Source organism: Myiozetetes cayanensis, unplaced genomic scaffold (assembly GCF_022539395.1).
Source record: "Myiozetetes cayanensis isolate MyiCay16 unplaced genomic scaffold, myiCay2020 scf21, whole genome shotgun sequence".
NCBI classification, from domain to species: domain Eukaryota; kingdom Metazoa; phylum Chordata; class Aves; order Passeriformes; family Tyrannidae; genus Myiozetetes; species Myiozetetes cayanensis.
The window spans coordinates 6,136,949-6,163,535 of NW_026087423.1; the positions used below are offsets into that span (position 1 = coordinate 6,136,949).

Here is a 26,587-nt window from a genome sequence, read left to right on the forward strand (position 1 = left end):
AGTTTCTTGCCTGCTGTATACTAAATGGGAACAAAATTACACAGCTGGGATGGGAATGTTTATGGGATAGTCTAGTCTGAAACTCTGGAATCAGAATTTAGTTTTGTGGGTTTATTTGCAAATTATTTCTGTCCTTCTAATGGAAAATAGTCTGTAAAAGCACGTTTTGTGGTTGGTGTACAAGTTGGTGAATCTTTCCTGGGCACAGGCTGCTGTTTGGCTTGCCATGGAGCAGCAGAGCAGTTGGGTATTACCCTGATGGGTCAAGCTGAGCTGTAGCTGATGCCTCAGGAGCCACGTGGGTGTCCCCGCTGTGGCAGCCGGGTGGGCCCAAAGGGGCTGTTTGTGTCTCCCTGGAAAGCAGAAGGGGTTAAGGCAGAGACACTCAGACACTGAGCCAGGGCAGAGCCAGGCTGGGAGGGAGAGGCTTTGCTGCGCTGCTGTGGGGAGGTTCAAGCGCAGAGTTCCTCAGTGGCCAAATGCAGGGTGGCTGTGGGCCTGCTCAGTGGAGATCTGTGTCTGCCACAGCCCTGGGCACATACGGTGCCCAGAGGAGATGGGCTCTGCAGCTTGGGTTTGATGGTGCCCAGAGGAGAAGGCCCTGCAGCCTGGGCTCGGTGATGTGTGGAGGAGGCCGAGAGGTCGGGAGTAACACAGTGTGCAGGGCTCGGTGGTCGAGGTGCTTCTCAGCCAGTGCTCTGGTGCAGGGCCCAAAGGCATTGTGCAGATCTGGGAGCTGCTGCCTCCTTTGATTGAGATGCCTTGTATTTGTAAAGAAGCGTGCCAAAAGACATTCTGAATTAAACAGCCATCAGAGGGATCAAACTGTCTGATCTCCTGGTAAACCATGCTGGTTTTCTTTTAGATTTTTTGTATTTTTCTTTGTATCCTGCCATTATTCTTTTCTTTTCTGTTATGATAATCTTGTAACCTGCCTGCTGACGATATCAGCTCACCTACCTTGAAACCCAAGTCTGCAATGGAGGAGAGGCAATTCCATTGATACTCTGCCAAGTATCTACATTTCCCTGGCAAACCTGCTACATTGTGACTTCCTTCAGCAAACACCATTAAGACAGGCTGTCCATGCGCTTCCCATATGGATGGCTGCAAGGGGCTAGTAATTCTGCCTTCTCTTAAAGTGGAATCACACCTAAGCAACCATGAATTAACCTCCATAAAACATTCCAGTATTTTTACTCTTAAGTGGCAGGAAGGAGGGACTTAGAAGGCTGATACATAAAATATCCAGCTGTGTTATTCATGTTAATTAGGCCTTTACAGAGACTCTTATGACTTGGCATCATCCCATTTTCCATAGAAATGTTACTCTGTTATGGTTGGAAAGCCCTTTCCTGAATTTCAGTGTTCTGAATATTTGCTCTTGCTCAGATGCAGACCCATGCCGAGGATATCTGGGCAGAGAAACCCCTTTGCCAGTTTCTCACAACGTGGAATGCAAACCACAGCTTATTCTGTCCCCAGACTTGCTAGAAATTTTTCCCTGTGAGGGTAGTGAGGCCCTGGCACAGGTTGCCCAGAGAAGTTGTGGCTGCCCCATCCCTGGAAGTGTCCAAGGCCAGGTTGGACGGGGCTTGGAGGAACCTGGTCTAGTGGAAGGTGTCCCTGCCCATGGCAGGGGGTGGAATGAGATGAGCTATAAGGTTCCTTCCTACCCAGATCAGTCTGTGTTTCTATGAACAGTTTCCTTCATGTGTAAGACTGTGGTCCCTCGGTCTTTGAGGTATTATTTTGGACAGCAGTCCATGCAGATTATTTTGGACAGCAAAATACCCTGCAGATTACCTTTGATGCTGAGAGCACTAGCCTCTTGTTAGCATAGCTGCTGCTCTTGAACAGTCTGGGGGTAAGATTTGTTTGATGTAGAAAGAGTTGAGAAGTTATTTTGAAGTAATGTTTAACTTCTGTCTGGGATTTTCTAAGATCAGATCAATGCAACTGAGATTTCAGATCAATGCAGCTGAGATTAAAGAAAGGAAGAAAACATTTTTCTTTCAGGAAGTAGCTACCATAGTAAATACTCCTATCCAGCTCCACTTTTCTTCATCATGCCACCAGTTATTAGCAACACTATAAAGAATAGATTTCTTAAGTTGTATGAAAAGCAGGTTGAGCTGTAGAGTATTTTGCAGTGAAGAAATGTGCTTGAAAGTGAGCCAAAAGCTGTCATTTCCCTTTTCATCCATTAAAAAGTACATTAACACTGTCAATCAGCAGGCTTCAGAGGTTAGGCAAATACGGTCAGTATCTGCCAGTAAAATCAAAGATTTAACACATCTCGGTATCAAAGTTAGATTAAAGAGAGAAATTTGCAATATGGGCATAAGCCCCAGCTGCGGTTCAGCTCCGGTGACTCCAGGCGAGTCCCTGATCCTTTGAAGTCCGCAGTGTTCCCGCTGCTGGAGCAGCGAGCGGCTGCACGGTGCTGGGGAGGAGGGCCGGTGCTCCCGGCTGCCTGCGTGGTCCTGTCCTGGGCAAGCGTGGGAAGGCCAGCTGTGGAAATTAGCAAAATCTGTCAGCACTTGGTCACGGGGTGTCCCAGTTGTAATGCATCTGTTTGGATGTTGATGAGTGGGTTGAGTACAGGTGTCATTTTTTTATGTTTTTCTTACACATTAATTCTGTCCTTTGTGTAGCTGGCAGAAGTCAAAATCATTTGGTGGGTTCTCTGTGCTGCTTTTCTTGCTAACTGGCTTTTTCTTGTGAGCAGTAGCAGCAGTCTGCCCAGCAGTACAGCCTGAAACTCAAGCTAAGTTAATAGAAAAATTCCCATCATCCTCAGTAGCTGTTGGATCTGGGCCTGCCCAACCGTTTTATGCCAGGACTGATGAAGACATTAGTGTTGAATGGTATATATTATTTTTCTGACACTGCAGGTTATGCTTAGGACCTTGTCAAACATGGTCTTTACTGTCTTTTAAGAAGCAGGTGCGTGTGTGTGTGTGTGTGTTTGTGGTTTGTTGGGTTTTTTAATAGACCCCCTTAGAAGTCCTCAGTATGGAAATGTCTATTTTCCCTCCTCTGCCCCTCCCTCAATACTTTTTAAGAAGCCAATTTCTTGTGAGATTTTTAGAATAATAGAAATTTTGTACAGTTCAGTAATTCAGAAGAGCTCACTTGATGTTCTGCTACAGGATGATACATGAATTTAGGAAGACAATATTCTGACAATTATAACTTAGGTAAGGCAGAAGGGATGGGCAGAGTATCCTGTAGGTTTCTTTCAAGGATAGTTACTGTGTTGATTGCTGGGTCTTGTTTGTTCACTGCTGAGGAAACAGGGAAGATTTCAAGCCTGTTTTAACACTTTGGCTTTGCTCTCTCTGTAGCTGACTGGATATTGCAGCAAGAATGTTGGAGCTCTTTCACCCTTGTTTTTATAGGAAAGTGTTTCCTGAACCCAGCAATCTCCATATTGTCTGTTGCTCAAACTTCCTATGAGCTAAACAAGAACTTCTGGGGTAATCATGATACTTTAATGGTTCTGAATGTTTGCAGTGACTTTGAGGGTGTGTTGGTGGTTCAGGATGGCCAGTCCTGCCACCTGGCTCAGGGAGCCCTGGAGAGCTGCACCTTTTTTTTGACTCCTTTCCCATTTTGGCTTTGAAGCTGGATTTTTTCAGTTGTCCTCCTTGGGGAATAAGACATCTAGCTCTTATGAAATCAAATTGTAAACATGCTGCAGCGCTGTGAGTTATATGCAATTCAGCTGTTTTAAATGTAAATGGTGTAGGATTATATACTTGATTTGTTATAGCTTCCTAATTCTGCTTGCCTCAGCACTTTCCTGGCAGTTAATTGCATCAGGGCTCAGAGAAACATTCCATAAGCTGCTGAAGACAGCTTTGCCATGGTCTCTCACACTTCTTCCTTGGTTACATAGCAAATGGGCACTCTGGGATAATTAGGAAAGAGGAGCTCCAATGGCACAGGTACTGTCTTTCTGCAGCCTTTTTCCTATAAATCGTCTCTTGGCCAAGTCTGGAGATCTGTTGTTCTGGATGTGGATGTGTGAAGTGATTAGAATGACTGTTTTGGTGTGTAAAGAAATGTAGGGAAAGATTTCATTTTGCACAGGTATTCAGTGAGGGAGATACGAAGTCCTTCCAAAGCCACAGTTGTTCCTGGACTTCAGTTCCATGCCAGAGGGGCAGCCTTTGAAGCTTATGCTTTGTGCTGGGGTGTGCTCGGTAGGATGGGAGTTCACTGCCTGTGTTGGACTGTACTTAAGCACACAAACACCAAGAAGCCTGGCTGGCACTAAGGTAAAGCTGTTCTCGTGCCAAATGACCTGCAGAGGCCCATGGCATCACGGCAGAGTCACTCATAGTTGGTACAAGTAAACAACCTCACGAGTGTCAGGGGGTTTTTGTTTGTTTGTTTGATTCATGCTGCGGTTGATGGATGAGCTGTATGCCAAGGAGGATAGTTTGCGGTGGGGCAGTTCCCCACTGGCAGGGCCCTCACCTGCTGGGGTGTTCTGGTTGCAGTGTCAGACTGTGGCATTGTGCATGGCTTTTGACTTGTGTTTGGACAGAGCTGACAGGATTATATGGAGTAGCCTTGTTTGACAGCAGTGCCATGTTTGTGCTCACAGCTCCCTCCAAAAAGGCCTCCAAGTGTGGAAGTCCTGCCCTGTGCTTGTATTCTGAACAGTTTGTGTTATGAAGTCACTTGCCACCTAACTGTTTTCTTAAGATAAGGCAGAACAAGGGCTTATGACCGAAAGCTTCATTTCAAATAGAAAAAATTATTGTTTTAGCCACAAGGAAGTATTTAAACAATGTGACTTGTTCTTGGTGGCTTTGCACCAAGAGTTTGTTTCTAGAAGTAGTACAGGAGCTGGGCTGAGTGAATCATCGCTGTGCCTGGGCTGGTGGCTCTGGCCAGCCCTGCACTGGCTCAGGAGGGCAGGTTGGCTGGGGCTTTGGTGTCAGCCCTTCAGGGAAGTCAGAGAGGCTGACAGATGCTGCTGGGATCAGCACCCAGGGAATGAATGGGAACCAGACTGACATCTGGTACCCAGCAAGCAGAGGATCTCTCCCTGGGAAGTTGATGGCAGCAGGGATCCAGCTGGTGTGGGGAGGAACACTGCTGAGGACAGCCGCGTGCTTCGTTAGCCTGGTGAGTAACGAGCAGTTTCTGTAAGAGGGGAACTTCTGTTCTCTGTGATGCATAAGTAAAGAAGGAAGGCAGGGCACATTCTTCACAATTCTGCTAAAGAGCAGTCCAGTGCTCTTCCTGGTACACAGTTCCTCAGAAATTACTTTAGCTTTTCCCTAGTACTCTTCAATGCACAGAAGAAGTCTTGGGAGAGTAGGAATACATTTTGATTCCCATTACTACAAAACAAGGGGCTTAGCAGCAAAAACACCTGTGTTTAGTTTGATCTCAGAGAAGGGCTTGATGCCACTGGGATGGGAAATGCCCAGTTATAGTCATGCTTAAGGTTGAGGCTCCAGGATACAGGTTGAATCACTGTCTTTTTTTGTCTTCATTTTCCCTGAGTCCAAACACAGAAGTATTGACAACTGATGTGTCTTCTGGATGGTGCAGTCTGTAAGATGCTGGACAGTCCTTGTAAGAAGTGCTGCAGAATAAGTTGCCAGGGCTAACTGGTCAGGACTGACAGCCCTTTGGTTTACTTTCCTTTCATTTCTCCATACTTTAGTTCTGCTGTTGAGGAAAATGATCAGTGATAAGTCTCAAAGGAAATACTTAAAGCTGAGCCTTTTGGACTCATTTGATGTTTTTTTCCACACACAGCACAATCCATCAAGCATGATAATCTCTAGTTCTGAAAAGTGCAAGACACTGTGTTACTATTTGATTCCTGTTGTCTAAACAGATTTTTACATTTTAATCTCATAGCTGAGCATTCTTAACAGTGCCAGGGTATGGATTATTATGAAATTCCATGTATGGGTTATGTGTTGAGCTGTGTTCTTTGTCAAGGTGACAGTGTTCTGATATTCCTGAATTGTTTGGGAAGTACTGGACCCCTGTCATTTCCAGCATTTCTTTTCTTATTTCTGTTGTTCAGCATCCTTCTGAAGAGGTTGTCTTTGGGCTTTCACAATCCTGACTGGCTCTTTAAAAAGCAGGACATGATAAATCCCAAATTTTTAACAATTAGTGCAGTCTAGCGAGTCTAGTGAGTTGCTCTGTTGTCGTAGACTGTCTGATGTGAAATAATGCATTAGAAGAAAATTTTCCTAAGGGAAATTAGACCAAAAGATGCAGGTGGACCATGTGTCTCTGTCTCCTTGAGAAGATGTGTCTTTTGAGGCGTAATTAAAATTCTCTATAATTACTCTCACGACACACAGTGAATGGGTAAGTGTGACAGTTGAATGACAAGCATGTACACAGATTGGACAGCAGAATGGGTGGATATAGTTCTCTAGCTAAAACTTCTGTTGTGAGCTGAATTCAAAGCTGCTAGGTTATAGACATGAAATTGAATCTGCCATTCTAGATGTTGATTTCTTTTTCTTTTCCTGCTTCTTTTTTATGTTGCAACCTCTTATTAGCTCTAACTTTCCTCAGAGATTGTACCCCATACAGGGATTGCGATACGTTGTGTCTGTGGCAGCAGAAGCTAAGGTGATGGTCTGTGTCTCACCCTGCTGAGTTTAGGGAGAAGGAATGTCCCTTCTGATGTGGCAAGGCAATAACAGATCCATTTGCCTCTGCACAGAGCCTTTGGCTGCCTCACTCAGTCTCCTGTTTGCGTAGGGCATCTACACCCTTGAGGCTTAAAAGACTGATGACCTGCCAGGTGCAACATTTATTTCTTAAACAGGTTAATAGATTTTTTAGTTTTAACCTTAATCTCATCCAGTTAATCATCTCAGCATTGACTGATCAATGTTTTTGTTCCAATAAGCAGTTGAAACTAGGATTTCACCCCATTATAAATGTTCATGTTAGCTATGGTAACCTGTGCTCACTTGTGTTGCATTGCAGCAAAAGTGACCCCAGATCTTGCAGGTATCTCCAGAGACATTATTAGCAAGTCTGCTGGAGTTCTTACAGTCCTGCTGGTGGTTGACCTATCCACTTTTGTGAAAAATCTGTGGCTTCTGTAGTAAATCCTGAAAACCCTGGATCCAACCACCAGCTAAGCTGCGCTGTGTACACAGATGTACTGGTTCATCCCTTTGGAGCAAGAACATGTCTGGTGCCATTTGTACCAAGTGTCCAAAGGATCATTATCTTCATATGGAGCTGTACCCCATGTCTGTCTGGGTTGTGGCAATCAGTGGAGGTTTTACAAGGAGGTGAACCCATTCTCTGTGTTTGCTGCTGTTTCACTTGCTGTGTCCAGCTGAATCCAATTGACTAATGCAGATTCCAGTGGGACCCAGGAGTTTCCTTGCCTGATACTTTTTTGCGTTGGAAAATGCTGTTCTCACTTGACCAGCACTGAATCTGTTGAGATGTGCAGCCTGGACTGCTTAGGCAGTTTGGATGCAGACAGCACTGAGGCTCTTGACTTGTGCAAGAGGTCGTTTAAATGTGCATTGAAATCAGATGCCCTGAACCACCTGTACCTTTACCTGTTTCAGAGGTTCTTATCCTGGGGTTTTTACGCTGCAGCCCTGCACCTTGTTCTTCTCCAACATGCCTCCGTCTGAAGGGAAAGGTCTGAGGGGTTGACACTCAAGAACTGGCTTTGTTACGGACCGAGTTCCAGGAGCATTTTCATTTCTGTTTATCTCAAGTCTCTTATTTGGGAACACATGAGGGACAGAGCCCGGCTGCTGCAGCTGGAGCGTGTGCTGCTCGGCTTCCCGCGTGTCCCTTCTCCCGCAGCGGTTCCGCCGCAGCCCCAGCTGCCATGGAGACGCGTCACCAGTGGCCTGACAGTGGCGCTGAGATGGCGGCTCCTGCTGCGCCTGCGATCCCCGTCATCCTGCTGCCATCAGCGTTTCTCTGGTTTGAAATCTGCTTTGATGAATTCCATCTCCTCTGTGCTCACAGCACAGTACCTTGTACCCTTCCGGGCACGCAGCTCTCAGATGTAGCACTTTGTGGCCCAACGGAAGCTGTCTCTCCCTTGCTCTGACACCTTTAAATCACTAAAATGCAGCTTTTTTTTTTTTTACCTCCTGGATTTCACGTGATGTGTGAGAAACAGATCTGCATCTTCCCCAGTGGAGAGACTCCAGTATGCCCATGGGATCCAGCCGATCAGATTGGGGTACCTTTAATTTCAGTATGGTTAGGGACCCAGTGTAATCCCTATGCATAAAATGGGAAGTTTCCTGCAACAGGCAAATCCTGTGGATTCTGATGAAGGTACCTTCCTTTGCCAGAACTGTAGCAAAGAATACACTAATCAGGCAGCACATCTGTGGATAGAATTTAAAGGGTCAAATTAGAGTCAATTTGTTGTAATTCAATTTGGAAATTTTTCAAAACTGGACCTGATTGACTGCACTGACAGGCCCTGCGTAGCCTCTGGAGGCCCTTACGCTGGCCAGGGCCTTTGGTGGAGGTGTGAATAGTGTCTCCTCTTCTGGTGGGCTGCCAGGCACTGGATCAGTACAAGCAGGGTTGCTGCAGGATGGCCTGTGGTAACTGCAAAACAGCTCTCTGCCCTGTGGGCAGAGCCCCAGGGCTTGCTTTGTGCGCTGTTTTCCTGGAGTATTTATTTATCATGAAGATGTTACAGGACCTGCAGTTCTGTTAGAGCTTGGGATGGTCACCCTGGCTTCTTCAGAGCATCTGGCAGACAACTGTACCCCTCTCCTAAAGTCCTGGTGACTATAAAACAATGATCAGTTCATTGTGTTAATTTTCATTGTGTTTCCTTCCAGCTTCTGGCTCTCTAGTTTCGCAAGACAATTCCATCTTTGTTTCAGTGTCATGGTCTAATGCGTGGCGGCTGGTGACAGTGCTGTGCACGAAGCTTGTGGAGTCTCTCTGAATTAGCTTGCTCGCATCTGTTTGAAGAACTGGAGCCAAAAGCCTCTCCTTTCAGAGGATTAGAATCACATCATTACTGGAGGGAGTTCAGAGAAGAGTGAAAAAAGTGATTAGGGGCCTGGAGGGACTGATGTATGAGGAAAGATCAAAGGGGCTGAATTTGTATCATTTGGATAACTGACTGAGTGAGGAACATGAAAGTCTGTGATTATGGAATGTGTATAAACAGGGAAGGGTCAGAGAGAGATTATTCAGGGTGGGATGATGGGGGGAATGGGATTACATTAGCAAGGGACAAACAGCTGTTAAACAGGAAAATTTCCCAACAATAAGTTAAAGTGTTTAGTTGTCTCCTGCTATAAATCCAGTGACTTGAGCTACTGCTTCTTAATTTACTGATGAACACACATAAAACATTCCAGATAGAGGTAGGAGTTTAAAGCCAAGATTGGCACAGAAATGGCTCTCTGGTTGTATGAACCTGTGTCCTCAGTGGCTGCATCTGCAACGTCCATCCAGCTTGGGTGGGACTCGCTGAACACAGCAGTGAGTAGGGCATTGTCAGAAAAAGGCCTGTCCTAGCTTTCCATCAGGAGTAACAAGATCAGGCTGACAGAGGTCACCTCTCTTGTGCCATGTGTCCTTCAGGTACCTGGGATTTCAGAAGATGAATACTCACAGGGTCAGCAGCTGTGTTACTTTGATTCAGCAGTTAGGACTGAAGCCTAGATGTTAAAGTGGGAGCTAGAACCTTAGTTCCAGAACTAGCAATTGCAGGAATAAGATATTAGATATTTTAGATGATGTTTTCAGGATGGCTTTTATACCTTCTGCCAGGTGTCCATGCTCTGCATCTCACGACAGCTACATTCATAGCTCTCCCACCGAGTCGCATTCTTAACAACCTTTAAATGAGTCTGTGCTGCTATATGAGCTGACTGGTTATCTTCTCTACTGATGTTAATAATACATTAATAAATGCAAAACATGTTTGGAAAATTCCAGATCTAAGTTCCAGCTGAATCTTTGCCTTCAAGCTAAAAATCTATTTGAACTGAAGTGGTGGCTGTATGGGGTCTTCTGGGCTGGCTTGGAAGTTTTCTTTCTCACCTGCTTATAGTACTAAAGCCTGGGAGCAAGATTGTTGTCATCACCAACTGCATTTCCTACTTTGTTGTTAATTTAAAGCAAATCTTTTGCATTGTCTAGCATATCTTTGCCAGTATAAACTGTCACAGTGCTCTATTTTTTCCTGTCTAGCTGAGAATAATAAATGATGTGTTTGAGCTGATACCCTGTGGCCTGGGCCAACTCTGTCCTTGCTCTTGGAGCCTACAGCTTAGCTGTGTGGAGTCTTCACGAGCCAGGAGGAGCTGGGGGATGATGAGGCAGGTCGTGTATGCGCCTGATGTGAAGGGACGCGTAGCCGGCGACGTAAGGAGTGTGTGCAAAGGAGAGGATCAGTGTAGGATAGAGATGTGTGTCTTTAAAAGCAGTGCAATAACGTATTCCCTTGGTATTGTGTGTTTCAGAGCAGAGGCTTATTGACTCCGGTGCCTGACGTAGCCATGCCTTGAAGCAGGATTTCCTTTGGGAACAGTCGCGTGAAAGGGCAAAGGGGAGATGATTGAAATTGAAACCCTCAGACCCTGCTGAATTACTTTTTCATTTTTTTTAAACGGGACTGTATTACTGAAGAACAAACATTTACCTCTCTTTGGGTCTCTAACTGCTACATCCCCACCTAGGATAGATGAGAGATGAGAGGTGACGGGGGAAGGTGCTGTGTGTGGCATGAGAATTGCCTGCGGTTGGGGCTGCTGGGTATGGAGCAGATGTTCTTGGATTGCTGTAGCGAATCTCACAGTTGTACATGCAGTGCACAGTCACAGAATTATGTGTCAACATCATTGATTGATATGCCGCTTTCCTCAAAGGAGGGATCTGGTGTGAGAAGTGCCTGGTGTCTGAAGTGGTATTTCCCAGTGTCAGCGTAGGACAGTAGCTGACGGTTGGCTGACAAGCAGGCAGCCTTCTCATGGGGACAGGATCTACCAGTCAGGAAATTTTTCATGTAAAAAGTTTTTGTTTGTTTGAATTAAAATGTTTGATTGTTTTTTTGTTTTGTTTTTTTATAATGGAGAGACACAGTGTCAGAATGAAAATACCAAGGTGGTCCTCAAAAAGGTTTGCCCTAGTCAGGCTTAAGAGGCTTCAGAGTCAAAGTAGTTTTCCTTAAGAGACTGCTAGAGGACTTCCTGATCTGCTGATGTATGTGTGACTTATTTTCTGATTGTGGACTCTCTTGTGTGAGAACTGTTGCATGGCTGCTTTTCAGAGCTTGGCTGTGTGTTTGCAATTTTTATAGAGCAGCATAAACATGTGCAGAATCTGTGCATTCAGTCCCAGTAAGGGATAGCACATTCCTTTTCAAATGATAATTAATATTTTTGTGTTGCAGAAAAAATTAGGACATCTGATAGTGATCATCTGATACCCCTGTAATATGTTTATATATAACATTATTTTCAGTCTGCGGGGATCTGTTTCCATTCCTCGCAGATCCTGTGTATTCCTCTTATTTTTATGGCTAGAAATTGACCAGGAAAAGCTCTCAGAATTTTCAGAAAAGCTTGCAGAAAATATGACTTTTGAATACATTGTTTGAGAAGTGCCTTGTGGCAGTGAATCATTGTTAATGCTGCCAAGCTGCTGCAGATCTCATTGCACAATGTCCTTAAAGAACTCTTTATAACCAGGCAAAGATTTTACAAGGTGCAGTGATTCTGATCTTTACTACTCTGTTAATTGTGTCGTACTTGCTAACAAACTATTGTTTCTACTTTCCTCTGTAAAGTAAAAGGAATTGTGATAAAGAGTAGGTTGTTATCCTTGGCAGTACCATGAAGGGGAGCATTGCAATATCGACAGTGATGGTGATATCTGGGCACAGAGGAGTTTAATGTGATGACCTTCTGCTACCTGGGTCCCTGGATTGCAATTCCAGATGGGGATTTGAATTCCCTGAGCATGTGGCAGATTTTACTTGCAGCAACATGCAGGATCTTCATCTTCTTGACAAAGGAGAGCACAATTCAGCTGTTTCTCCTGCATTAATCAGTGCTGCACTTCAGTGTGTGCAGAAAGACAGGAGATGGTGGGGCCAAGGAGAGGCCGTGGGCAGCCGGCGGGTCTGGGCTGGCTGTCCGTGCGCTGTGCGGGGCAGGAGGCGCTCGGCGCTGTGTGTGCTGGTGGCACTGCTGCTCTGGGCTGGGTCCTGCTGCTGGAGAGAAGCCCGTCAGAAACACGGCCTCTGTTAATTTGTCTGGGGGCTGTGCAATGGTGGTGGTTCAGGTTTTCTCCAGCTTACAGACCAGAAGGCACAAGCGCTTGCTGCCTGCAGCTGAGCACTCTGCCCCACGGTGAGCGGCTGCACAAGCACAACATCCTGGCGTCTTCCAGACAGGGGGAAATAGCTGCCATTTCTCTTCTCTGTTTTTTTGTTCATCTGTGTGATGTGCGTAATGCACACTGAAACCTGGCGTTTCCTCTGTGAGGGAAGAGGCAGCAAGCAGAAGTTTGTGTGCATTATGCCAAAGGAACATCCTGTTTTGTTACTTGGTCCGTTTTGATTCCACAGTCCATGCTGGGTGTGCTACAGAGTGTGATGTGCCTAAAGTCTGACTCTAAAGAGTAGAAGGCTGGAGGGATTGATATGAGGGAATTGAAAACAAACTGAGTGTGTAAAACCTGAAGGCTGCTGGGTCAAACAGCCCTTCACATAATAGGAAATGCCAGAGTTTATTTATAGTTATGTGCTGGGTTGACCCTGGCTGGAGGCCAGGTGCCCACCAAAGCTGCTCATATCACTCCCCTCCTCAACTGGACAGGGGAGAGAAAATATAGTGAAAAGCTCATGGCTTGAATTAAAGACAGGGTGAGACCACTCAGCAGTTACTGTCACAGGCAAAACAGACTCAGCTTGGGGAAGTTAGTTTATTACCAGTCAAATCAGAATCATAGAATACCAAGTTGGAAGGGACCTCAAGGATCATCTAAGGTCTGACCTTTCCTGGCAAAAGAGAGACCTGCTGGGTTCACAGGTCCATCAGATTTTGCACAGTCTAGCTTCCAAACAGACTGAAATAAGGTATCACATGTATTTTTTAAAAATATTGATGCTAAGTCACCCCATCTCTTGCATGTTTAATTAGCTCCTCCTTCAGCTGGTTTCTGAGGACAGAACAGGAGCCAAAACAGTCCCTTTGAATTGTGTGATATGATTGTCTTTTTTTCTTGTCAGGCTGTTAAGTGGAAGGAGCAAAGAGCATGGCTGGAATTTATAACTTGTGACTCTCTTCACTGAAAACTGGAATTTTCAAAGCAAATCTCTACAAGAGGACTGTGTTACTGTGACTTCTCGTGCATTATAAATAATGTTTCTTTCAGTTTACATCAGGCAGAGTTGCCATTGCTTCCTGATCCAGTGGAAGCTCTGGTAATTGCTTTTGTAGGTTCCATTTATAGATCTGACTTCTATGACTAAATTTAATTACTTACAGCTGAATCCAGTCAAAATAATAAGTTCAGAATAACCTCTGTCATGCTGCTGTGGAAGCAGCTTGTTCCCAGAAAAAGGCACTTCCTAGTTGTTGCATTTTTCAAGAGAAGAGTTTTTAACTTTCACCTGTTTGTTGTCTGGTTAAATGAAGAATGGAGCTTTGCAGGACTCTCCCACTCAAAGCCGTGGGCTGTGGTGAGGTCCCTGTGTCCTGCCTAACAGCACTTGGAGCATTTCCTCATGCATGGGTCTCACATTCCATGCAAAGAAATGAGGTGTTCTGCTCTGCAGGTCTGTGCAGCTGGAGCACAGAGAGGAGTGACTTGGCCAGCATCCCCTTGAGCCAGTTGTGTGCAAGGCCCAGCACTGCTGTTGAGCGAGTGCATCACGTGTCCTGTGCTTACACTGGCTGGGCTCTGAGTCCCCACTTGCGAGATCTGGGTGCCTGATGGCACAGAGATGTCCTCAGCTGCTGAGGCTGGGTCTTGCTATGCCTCCATTTGAGACACCTCTTGTCTTGGAGAAATTCCTGCTTCCAGTCTCGCATAGGTTCCTGGACAGCACTGGTACATCCTTCACCTCCAGCAGCCATGGTAGTGTGCTTGTGTGGGCTGCTGTGCCACAGAGGAAACATACAGCATTATAGCTTTGGAAGGCATTAAAAATACATGAAGGGAATCAAGTAGAGCATGTTCTCATTTCTAGGTTGTACTGAGTCACAAATAGGTGGGAATGTGGGGAAGGGCTTTGAGGACAGTCACTGCATGCCTGCCCTGCTCCTCGCGTGGGATCCAGGCTGGCTGTGGCCAGAATCACCTGCAGGTCTGCAGGGACCATTTGTTGGACCCAGTGTGGTGGTTGTGATCTTTACAGTGATGTCTTTCTTGGCCTGTGGCAGCCTGATTGGAAGTACATTTGGTGATGTGTGATGAGAAAGAACAGATGCCTGAAAGATTGCCATGTAATGAGAGAAAAGCTTGTAATTATTTACTGAAGTGTTAACAAAGGCGTAAGGGATGATGTTCTTGTTTTTCACTTTATTATGCAAGAATTAAATGAAAGACTCCTTAACTGATCTGCAGAAAATGCTGCTGCAGGGCAGTGCAGGGACACAGTAACACTGATACAGTTGGGGCAGTTGCACCTTTCCTTATGTCTCTGTTTCTGTCCTGCTGGACACTCACTCAGAGCTGCATTTTCTGATGTTCATATGATATTAGCATGATTGATCTGGGGCTGGCTGTCTTTTTTCTGTTGCATATGCATGAGTGCACACACGTGTTCACTTAAGTGAATTTGATTTCTTCATTCCTTGTCTTTTGCCTTTGTCTGACACATTGTCATTTAAATGACCAGTTCTTTCCAGACTTTTAATTTTCACTTTCCATTTCTTTGTAAAACATTTCTCCTCCCTTTTTAGTACCCAGGTGTTTTTGACTCTCTGTATCAAGCTACTGACAGTCACTGGGACACAGTCCCACTGTCTCAGTGAAGGCATTCAGGAGCCTTTGAGCAGAGTGCTCCAGGCTGTGGTCAGGACTGTTCAGGGCGAACATTCCCCATGGACAAGTGTTCTAGCTTTTCTTCACAAACAGTGACTTCTAGTTCCACTCCTGCTGTAGGTATTTGGGCACCTAATGTTTTCCTCAGCTATGGAACCTATCTTGATGATCATGAATAAAGTGATCATTGAATGTTGTTGGCCAGATCCCTCACACAGCTCGTGCTGGGAGCAGAGCTCGGTGTGTGACTCACCCGAGTCCTGCATAGAGTGGGAACCCTCTGCAGTGTGACCTGAGGGTCTGGCGCAGCCCTTCAGCACTGGATAACAGAGCTGAGTGGTGTGCAGGGTTTGGGGGAGCATCCTGAAGGTGTCAGGTTTGGAGAAAGAAAAGAAGCTTCTCCTGAAAGACACATAGAATCAGTGATGATCAGTTAACAGAGCAGAACAGTAGATCTTGGGGGAAATTTTGTTGTGTCTTATAAATGAATGGGCATAAATAATATCTCAGGAAATTTATTGCAATTTACTCTAGACTTCATTTAAGTGATAGAGATTTTTAAGAGAAACAAAGGAAAACATTTATTATCCTGAAAGCCAATGATACGTGCAAGTGTAGTTGTATTACATTTTTTTCCCCTCAAGTAGTCTGATACGTTACAAAACTCCTGTCAGTATAGGCAGAAAGGGGAATTCCTTGGTGACTGCTTGCCTTTTCCTCCGGGAGAGCTACAGGCATGCAGCTCTGCTTTTGAATGCTGCTCTTTCTTCCCAGGAAGATGCTCAGGGGAATAGCTCAGCTGGGAAGGATTCCTCTGTCATTTAAAGGATGAACTAGGAGGTAATTACTCATGCCACCAGGTCAGTCGGTATTGATGAGGGCTGCTTCAGGATGTTAATATGTGGGTAAGCCTTTGGTGGTTGAGAATTGACTTAAATCCTTCAAGCTTTGTTGTGTGTGAGGCGCCTGTGTGTTCATATTATCTAAAGCAGATTTATAGGAAAGCAGATTTCACGGGCAGATTGAGCTGTGCTCTTTGATTGCATCATGGGTGGTTGGGTGTGGCAGTTGTGAAATTTCTCTTGGAAATGCAGTGATTTGTACCTGCTGCCATGCAGTTATTGATTAAACAGGCTGGGTGTGGATTGCTGCACATGTGCCTGCCCAGCTAAAAATCTGAAAACTGTGGACCCCCCTCCCCCCACTAAAAAATAACCCATGAAATCAGCTGTTAAAATCTGAGTGCACGTAACTACCTGGTAAGTTCCTAATGATGGTTGGATAAAGACTGTGCAGTGTTCATTGCCTGGTCTGATGAGCAAGTGGTATTTAGTGCCATAGAGCTGTGAGGGGGCTTCAATATAGTGTGGACAGGAGCAGTTGTTCTGCTGCTGGGCATTGTGGATGCTGAGAAGAATATGCATGAGCCAGTGGAGTAGACCTTGTTGCTCCAGGCAGCTGCAAAAGAACGGGGAAACTGCTGTGGAATTCTGATCCAAGTGCCTGCATGAGGGTGCTCTGCAGTTGTGCCCTGCAGCAGAACTGTTGGGCCGTGCCTGCCCTGTGAGCTCTGAAGGGTTGTGCCGCTGGATACGGATACGGCTCATGGCAGCTGTGACGGCAGGACAGGCTCAGGGATGGGACAGCAGGCAGCAGACAGAGCTCCCAGCTCTCTTCTGCTGAGGAGCAGCACCCAGGAGAGGTGGTGCTGAGCAGCACTGAAGCAGGTGCATAACCTGTGGGGCCTCATGCACAGGGCATGACTAAGGGGTCTACACGCTTTTATCTGGGCTTAGTGTTGGCAAGGGTGAGTGGGCTGAGTTTTCGTCGCCTCTTCCCTCTGGACCCTGCTCATTAGTCTGTTCAGACCCATTGAAGTGTCTTGAAGTGTGCTGGACCATGATTAGCTTTGAGTGAACAGCTGATGACCCAGCACTGACACTGGGATAAATTATTCAGTGTGTCTTATTTGGGAATTCAGAGGCTTCGTGATGAAAACTACAAAACTGTTATTATGTGTCTGACATTCTGAGACATTTCATCTCTGTGTCTTCAATTATTCACTAAGTCTTCTTTTTCCCCTTCTGGCACCCTGATGGGGCTGCAAGCTGGTGGCAAGCAGCAGGCAGTGCTTTCTGCTCTTTGTTCTTCTGCTCTCTCGTGGTACCTTGTGGAGGAGATTTTCCTGCTTACTGTATGAAACCTCTTGCCCAAGGTTGTTCAAATTGTATAGTTCACAGACAGGGAAGAGACTGTGGCCATCTGTATTGCTGGAGATTTCTTACAGCAAACTGTAAATATTATGAACTTTCTCCTTCCCTAGAGACACAGTTTTCACTGTGGCTGTGTTTATCCTGCACGAATGCTGCAGTGGAACAGCAGTGACCTGGTTGTCAGGACATCCTCTTGGAAATGCCTAAAGAGAGGCCAACGGAAGAGGAAGTTGCAAGAAGCAGTTAAGGAAGGATCTGTCCTTGGGAGCACAGCCGAGGAGTTCTGTGCCAGTGGCACGTGCGTTGTGCTCAGAGTTCTGCCTGTGCAGGGGGCTCCCGGCTGGAGCGGAGCTGGAGGCACAGCAGCCGTCACCATGGGGTGTTGGTGGTGGAATGAGGAACAGGTCCTCAATACTGAGAAACCCTCACACTGTTGGGTTTGTTTTGGTGTCTCTGTAGATATACTTGCATGATTTGCAGTTTCTATACAGCCTTGATAACTTTCTCAGGAGCCCAGACTTGAGCTCTGGAGGCAGGCAGGACCCACCATCATGAGAGACCCTTCTGCTGAGTGTGTCACAACACAGCAGTGCTCAGGTATCTGCTGTGTTCCAGTGTGTGGAAGTTTTACTCTGTGGTAGATAATTTTAGAAAAGAGAACCGAAATTAATACTTATAAACTCATCACCCGATGAAGGAGAAATTTTCTTGTGGATGTACAGAGAAATGTCTTCATTTCTCCTGGGGCTCCTGGGGATGGAAAGTCTGAATCAGGCTGGAGTCTCCATACCAAGACATGCCAAATACTTCAGAACTTAGAATATTTTCTTCCAAGCCAGGACACAAGTAATGGAGTGCACAGGATATGTGAGAAAGACCAGAACTTGTCTACACAGGCACAGCTTTTGCTTTCTTTGTCATCACTTGGATAATTTCAGCCAAAAGAAGAACAGAGAGAACGCTTGGGGAGGGAACAGAGCCTGCCCTTCACTGGCTTGCTGTGGTCAAAGAACTCAGGCACGGTTGTCATTAGAAAGCATTCAGCCTCTTAAACTCAGGTATGTTCTGTAATAAAATGTTCTCCCTTGCCCATTCCAGTTATTTGGATTAAGTACAGTTGTAACTTAAAGGTAGAAGATGTTGGAATAAAGATTTCCAGGTGATGCTTCCTAGGGCAGCTTTCTCTCTGTGGAAGAGATGCAGAGAGTACCTCTGCACGGGGGAGCTGCTCATGTCCTCCACAGGGGAAACCTTGCTCCCAGTGCTCTCTGGTTTTTGCTCGTGCTTTTGTGTTTAAAATAGACACACGTGCAATAAGTGGGGATAGTAAGGAATTTGGCACTTTAGTGGGAGTGAAACAAATCCAGTGAGCTCCAATAACAAAGTTGGAAGTGCAGCCAGTACTCCTGCTGTTCTCCTGGCCTGTAGGAATGGAAGCTGCTAACTAGCCTTCAGAATCTCAGGTGCTGTGTGAAGAACAAAGGAAGGTAGATTACATTGTTTTCTGTTAGCCTGATGCAGGCAATGCAATGTTTTCTGTGTTCCTAAAGCACAGACCCTTGCTGGCAAGGGAGACTGTCCTGTTTTGGGGTTGTGAAGCTGAGAAGGGCTGGGGTGCTCTGTGAGAAGAACTGGATGCTCTTCTGCTGCTGCTCTGTCCCTTCTACGAAGGCGTGAGTGGATCAGTCTGGTGTTCATTTTGTGTCTAAAGCAAGCAGCAGTGTGAAACCCCTGGGAATCACAGTGAAAACCAGCTCTTTGTGCTGGTTCCTGCTGTCTCAGATCAGTGCTGATGTGTGCGCAGAGGAAGAGTCCCCAGTCCTTAGCTATTCTACCCTCAGTGTGGCTCCTCTGTATGAAGGATTTTACAGTGTATTAGAGCATGAAAATTGCTATTTTTGGACTTGGCTGTTTGCAGCCCCACTGAAGAATGACACCTATTCTGGAGTTCATCCAAATACTGTTCTAACAACAAAACAAAGAAGTGGTGGGGCAACTAAAATAAAGCAGATGTTTAGCAGGGAAATAATTTACAATTGGCCAGTTTGATGGTACCTCTTGACCCTTTCAGGGCTGTTCAATAAAACTAGCAGTTTCCATAGCAACTACTAAATTACTTGGTGCTTCAGAGATCTGTGATAAAGGAGGCGAGTCATTGTAAGGAAACACGGTGTTGATGTTTCTCCCCTTTGCATTACAAGAGTAATGATCTGGCAAAATTTGCTAAATGGGACGCCCCTGCTGAAGAATTTTTCCCACGTTCACCTTGGCCAAAGAGATTTATATGTTTAGTACTTTTGCAAATTTGATTTTTCCCCTTTTCCCCATCATCAGCTCTGTCCTTGGCAGGCAGTGCTGGCTGGGCGCTGGGAGACGGTGAGCCAAGAGGCAGGAGCTGTGTCTGCAGTGGGTGTGTGCTGGCCTTGTCTGTCACGGTCCCTGCTGAGCACCAGGTGCTTCTCCAGGTACGCTGCAGCCACAGTTATCCTGTGCCTAATTACTATGTATTTCATTTTACTTTTGGCTTCTGCTTTACTCTCCTGGAGATTGTACTGCTTGGAGTTTTTTTCTTCTTCCCTGGTTAGATTGGGATGTAGCTCTAGATCAGGGCAGTCTGCAGGACCCATGATATGTGCTAGGGAAGTGGCTTTGGGGTTTGTTTTCTACAAAGCCCAGCGTGATTCTGGAGGCTCTTGGGATGTGTTCCATGTCTTTGAACATTTGGTTGTATGCAGAGCTGTTGCTCCAATGGAGTATGTCTTCTGTGTTGGAAAAACTGTGCATTAAAATCCTGAAATGCCTGCTTAAAATATTGCAATGCATTTGTGACGCAGAAATCAACATCTGCATCTGATGCTGATCAAAGTTTATCTGACTTTCAGCAGTTACAGAGGTTTTGAGTCATTTGGTAAAGTAAGCCATGGTCGTTAGAGGGTTGTTAAATGACCTCTGCTGTATCTTGATGTCCTTGAGTGCAGACAGCATTTTCAAAACAACCCTAAATGCTTTTCAGGTTGGCAGCAATCAAACAGCAACTGAAAACAGGCCGAGGTTCCATGGATAATAGGGAAGTGCAAGATGCAGGGACTTTACGGATGGAGGGTGAAGCCAAGAGGGTAAAGTCTTTGGGACAGAGGAAGAGTATCTGGATTTGGAGAAAAGAATTAAATTTACAATTTAAATCATGATACTTCTGAGCATGGTGAAAGGTATCTTCTCTTCTGCAATTTCTGAAAGAAGTTGTTCGGCCAGAAATTGTGCCAAACTCTGTCCCTGTTGACTTGTGGATGAACTGTAACAGATGCTGCAATGCTGCGCCTGTCGGCCTTAGACACGAGAGGCTGGTTCTGCTTTCCTTGTGCTGTACTTGGGCACTGACAGGTTGGTTGTTACTCCTCTAGAGCACTTTCTCTGCTCCTGGCTGGTTCTTGCTGTTAAATAAGTGTAACTGATAAAGACAGGAAGATTGTCTGCTGGCACGCGCTGTTAGGGAAGGAGAGGGATGTCCTCTGAAGAAGGGATCCAGGATGTAGCTGCTGTTTCTAGAATGAGCATGAAATGGGTGAGAATAGAACAGGGATAAGCTCTGTGAAAAGCTAAACTGTTAACTTCAACTAACTAAGCAAAGGTTTGTCTCTCTGTTTACTGATTCAATTCCATTTATTTTGGATGGGCAAGTGATCTCTGCACAGAATCCCACTGGCAGGTAGTGGAAGAACAATTTGTAAGAATGATTAAATGCTCTTTGGATAAAACAAGGCAAGATATTTTACACAAACACCTATTCCCTTCTGTTTGTCTCTATAGGCTCAATGGGGCTTAGGGGGAATTTCCATTTTCAAGTAGTAATTTCCATCTTTCTCCACTTGTAAGGGGCACCTTGGAAACAGGTAGAAGATAAAGAAACGAGGCTGCAGAGACAACATATCTCTTGTCCTGATTCTGCAGGGCAGGCTGACAGTGGTGGTTCAGGTGCCAGCCAGGTGTAGGACTGTGAAGGAAAAGTGTTACCTGGAGCACAGCTTTAACTTTGGGAAAGCGGGAGTTCAGCTGGTGTGGCCAGCAGCAGTACTTATGCATGTGCTGCATGTGTTCTGAATTAAAGCGCATTCTTCCCTCTCCTCACATTCCTGAAATCCCACAGCAGAGATTTGTCCGTATTTTTCTCTAAAATTTGGCTGTAAAGCAGTTACAAGGGGAGAGGACAGATTCAACCTGGTGCTTGGCCCCGAGAAGCTGTGGCAACTGTTCCCACATTCCCTTCCTTCTGTTGGTTGCTTGCCTGGCACTGGTCGGCTGCGGGCCCAGCTGGCGTGGGCGGCCGTGAGGGGCAGTGGGTCTGGCTGCCCAAGAGGTGTTCTGCAGACTCAGAACATCATGATTAAATGCATCATAGATTATTCCTGCTGTTTCTGGCACCGTCTTCTGATCTGGCAAACCAAGGGAGTATTATGGAAGAGGTTTTTCTGTGCGTTTGCCTTTCCTGCCCTGATGGCCGGCTGTCCAGGGTCTGAAGATGACAGCAGTATGAAGGTGGTTTGAATTTCCTCCCCGGTGTACAATGGGAGCTTTTGTCTAAGACCGAGGAGTTTTTTTCAAGTTTTCCATGTTTGTTTGACAGTAATTTTCTGCTCCAAGTTCTTCTGATGCTGTTCCAGTTTTGTTCCTCTGTCTCCGTTATCCAGTTAATGTTGGCCGGCACGGTGCTGTGTCGTGAATCTGTGGTGTGAGGTTTGGTGGCAGAGGGACCAGGTGAGCCCTGGCAGGAGGGTTACACAGGTTGGCCTGTGGTGGCAGCAGGACCTCTGCGGAAAGGGAGGTGTGCAGGGGGGAGGCACAGGAGCCCCTGGGCAGCGGGGGGACATCCCAAAGCCAGCGTGGTCTCTGTTCCTTGTGGGTCAGACCTCGGCTGGAGGTGCAGAGGATCAGCCATGCAAATGTTGTCTGCTGCACGTATGACCCTTGAAAGGGTGCCTCTGCTTCAGGAAGAGGTGGGGCTCCCAGATTTCTGCTGGGCTGTCCGTGTGTCCTGAGGCAGCCAGGTGATGGTGCACTCTCAGAAGGGCCCCCATGTGCCAGTTAATTTCCCCATCCTGGCTGTTTTAAAACATTTATAAAACATTCCATTCTTCCCAGAAAGACTGTAGTATGGACTACTCTTAGCGAAATGCTGGTACTCTGGTACTAAATCGTATTCCAGAAACATGAGCTCATGCTTCAGACTGACAAGTGCCTGTGGTAAGACAGGACTGAACTCCTGAGGCTGCTGCATCCCTCCCGCTCTTGAAAGTGTTGCGTATGAGACGCTCTAAGGATCAAAATGCTTTATTGCCCTGGATTCTGCTGGGAAAAATAGTATGAATCCAATATATGAGCATGAATACCAGAGGCTGTCACAGATGCCAGTGCAGCAGGAGTATTTATCTAGATCCTGGGTCTGAAAAATTAGAAGTATGTTCCAGTAAGAAAAGCATTGAGTTGTCTTGTTTGCCTTTACTCAGCTTGGGTTTATTTAGTAAAATCTTGGGGAACTTAGAGGTCCCATTCGTATTCTTCTTACATGCTTGCTTTGTACTGTATTTTTATCTTCATTGCATTTTTTTTATTAATTATGAGCCAATTATTAGCCAGTGTTGCCTAAAACAATTTGTGCATATTACTATAAGAAGAGTTAATAAAAATTTCAGGACCCCTCTTGATACTGACCATTCAGTGATGGCATTTGCATTTTCATCCTGTTTCAGGTTGCACAGGAAAATCTAATACTCAGGGTCTAGACAGTTATCTAGGTGGGGTCTCAGATGATGAGGATCAAAAAATGAATAAACATGTTTGTATTTGTGTTGCCTGGACACTGCAGCCATCAGTCCAGTGGCAGCTCCTAGTAGGACAGATCAAAGTTCTCCTTTTGCATTAAATGGGGTATAATAAACACAGATGGAAAATATTAATGTGTACAGAAATGACACAGGTCAGTAAATTGAGCAGAACAAATAGGGCTTGTACTTGGAATTGCAGAGAGGGTCTGTGCCTGGAGAGGCAGATGCTGACCCTGCTGCAGACTGGCCATTAGTTGAAGGGCAGGACCATCTCTGTGCTCTTCTCTTGTTCATACAAGTCTTGTAAAATTGTGTTGAGGGTAGAGAAAAGCACTAAAAAACTATAATCCAGCCATGAAAACATGGAGCCCTCTAAAAAGCAGGGGGTAAAAAAGGCAAGTCTGCAAAGTTCAGGGTGGCAAAACCTGAATGAGATGGGAAGACTTGTTACCCTTCGGATGGGTCCCGTGCTGGGGGCGATGTCGCTTCACCTCACTGGAATCTGTGCTGGGGCCAGCAGTGTGAGCAGCCTCTGTCACAGAGGCAGTGTTCTGACCTGGAAGTCTCAAGTGCCAAATATATTTTGCCAGTTAATTACTTAGAATAACTTATTTTTGCTTCCAGAACATCAGCAGTTCTGTCAAAGATATTATGGATAAAAAGCACTAATTATCCCTTGTCCTTCCTCCTTCCCTTGGCTGCATGAAATCCATAGCCTCGTGGAAGCATGGCTGGTTGTGCAGCGGGCTGGGCCCACATGGGGTCTGATTTCCAGAGGTGTGCAGGAGTGTTCACTAACAGCCTCTCCAGTGCAGTATTGGGGACTTGATGAGATCAGCTGCTTGGTAGGTCTGCCTTGTACCCTTTAATCCTCTTCCCTTCCCAAAAGTCTCCTGCTGGCAGAGCTGCATCCCTGCTCTCCCTGTCCTTCCCAGGGCAGAGGATGGGCTGTGCAGATGCTGGGAACCCCTGGCATGCTGCGACTCTGGAGATGGGAACAGCAGAGCTGTGTCCATCCTGCTAAGGCAAGGATAGGAGAACACATTTCCCATTGAGGGAGATGCATCTAGTGCCAAATTTCAGCTGAGAGTGAGGCTTTATTCTTGCAAAGTGCTTTGTTCCTGGAAAGTGTGATACAGAGACTGAGAAAAATGAAAGAGATGGTTCCAGCTGTTTGTGTTACACTGAGGATGCAGAGAGCCAGGGTTAGAAAACACCTGCTGTTTCTGTCTTGTCTTTAGTGAAACATTGTCCTCTCCTTGCTTTAATCTTCTTAAAAGGAATTGATAATTTTTTCTTACGTGGCATCACTGGAAAATTAATGTAACTGTTACTGTAGAGTGAGCACCGTAGTATCTTCATATAATGTGACTTACAATTTAAAGCTCTCTCAGCATGGGAAGGCTCTGTCTGTGTTGGGACCGGGAGCCGCTCCTTGGCTCACTCTTTCAGCTGCAGCTGCTGGCTCCCTGCCTTCCCTTTTCCTCTCCTCTTCCAAAGGGTGATTCTCACCGTTTCCTCTTTGCAGATTTTTTCCCTTGATACAGTGTCTTCATTCCAATGCTAAACTAACTTGTGAATGCCTCTTGGGGAGGAAATAGGTGATGTGAATGCTTTTTATTTATTTTGTTAAAGGTCCATGGGGAACACAGTGTGTGGAGAGCCTTCTGTGTATGCTGGAAACTGGAGGAGAAAGGAAGGAAGGAAGGGTTTTTTGCAGGAGAAAAATAGGCCAAAATCTTCCTTTCAGTTATGATTAATAGGTTTTTCTTTTGGGCTTTGAATATTGTGTTTGTATTCAAATGAAGTGGTTTCCAGGGGGGGCTTCCAGGAATACATATGGGGAGCGGATAAAAACCCTTTCCATAAAGGACGTTCAGAATGTGCGGAACTGAACTGCATGTTTGTGGGTCTTGCTCTGTTTTGTCTCCTCCTGTCACTTGGAGCGTGTGCAGGGCTCAGAGTTTGGGATGTGCCAGTGAAGCACAAGGTGCTGAAGAAGCCCACGCAGCACATGGAGCTCTGTGCTGATGGCTGCGTGTCCGTGCCCTTCTCCCAGAGAGCTCAATCAGGCAGGCACGGCTGCCCTGGACCAGCCTTGTGGGCTGGAAAGGTCCCTGTCAGAGGCGTGCTGTGTCAAACTCCCTCTGTCATCAGGCAGTAAAGAAAGTAATTAAATGATAATTCTACAAAAAAGGGGACTTAAAAGTGTGCAGCGTGATTTAGGTGACAGGTCGCTCACTGCTGGGAGGGCTCATGCTTAGCGGCTGCTGCACGTTGTTAGTTCTTTGTATTCTCTTTGATTTAAAGCTTCATGCTCGTAATCTAATTAACACTGAATTGGGTTTCCAGTACAGTGGCTTGTTTGGTTCAATAGGAACACATTTATACTAAAGGTTAATGAAAAGAATTCTACTTTCATCAAATTCATTAAAAGGGGTTCTACAATCAAGACTTACTAATGGAAAAGAGATTAAATATTCATGTCTCTAAATTTCTCGCATCATTTCTGATTTTCTTTAGTCTCTGCCTTCCTGGATTGGATTCCAAAAGTACCTGAATGCTTTAATGAAATGCCAGTTTGGAAATTAATTGGAGATTTATCCTGTTAAAGCAAAAAGACTCTCACAGATGTATACCTAATGTATCTCGAGTGCAGGTCACTGTGCTATTACAGATAGAGAGAGAGTAGTGGGGTCTTAGCCATGAGATCAATACTGGGAGCCAATCTCAAGGAGCAGTATTGGTTCTTAAAGCACTTTTAAAGAAATGCAAATAATGTTTTATCTTCCATATTTGTGCTATTGAAATAGGCTTGAATGAACCCAAAGTGCAGCAAATTTTACATCAGAAAGGTATATTAGCTGAGTATGAGGATAAAACCTGAATAATGGCATCCAAGGTGCTTGAAGAGTCAAGACCTTTTTATAACACAGTGTCCAGGTGTGTGTGCTACAAATCACCAGAGTACTTTGAGCAAACACTGGATTGTGTTTTCTGTGGTCTCTTTCCCAGTAGCTCCCAGGCAGTTCTGGATACCCTTTGGGCCAGGGCTTTGCCCCTGTGTGTGAGCAGAGCATGTGTCTGAAGTTCCTGCTCTGCGTGTTGGTTCCTGGTGTCCCGGTGTAGGGAGCTCTGTTTGGGAGTAATTTGTAGCTGTGTATTGATGTTGTTGCTGGTGCAGAAATGGAAATACGTGGTGAGAGAAGATGCAGGTTACTTTGAGGGTGTTGCACATTCGATTAAACGGTTTCCTGGGAAAGAAAGAAACAAAACAAAATGCTCTGGTAAACAGGTTCAGAATCATGAGTGTCTTGCCTCAGTCTGAGAAGCACCTGTGGATCTATGTACAGGGGGGTGTGTGTATATGTGTGTGTGTTTTGTATTTAAAGTGCGCCCAGCAAGTGGGGCAGTGCTGGGCAGTCTCGAGGACGAGCATCTGGCTATAAGTAGTTAAGAATAAGTATTTGGCCAAATCCAAGGGTAAAGCTTTGCCTTACTACTAGTTACCAACCCTGGTCTCCAAAACAGATCAGA

General features: G+C 45.6%; 1 protein-coding gene across 3 annotated transcripts in view; it reads left to right on the top strand.

The window, feature by feature from the left end:
* TTC28 (tetratricopeptide repeat domain 28) overlaps positions 1–26,587 on the top strand; it is a 122,076-nt gene that overhangs the window by 42,340 nt on the left and 53,149 nt on the right. The gene's annotated exons all lie outside the window — the stretch shown is intronic.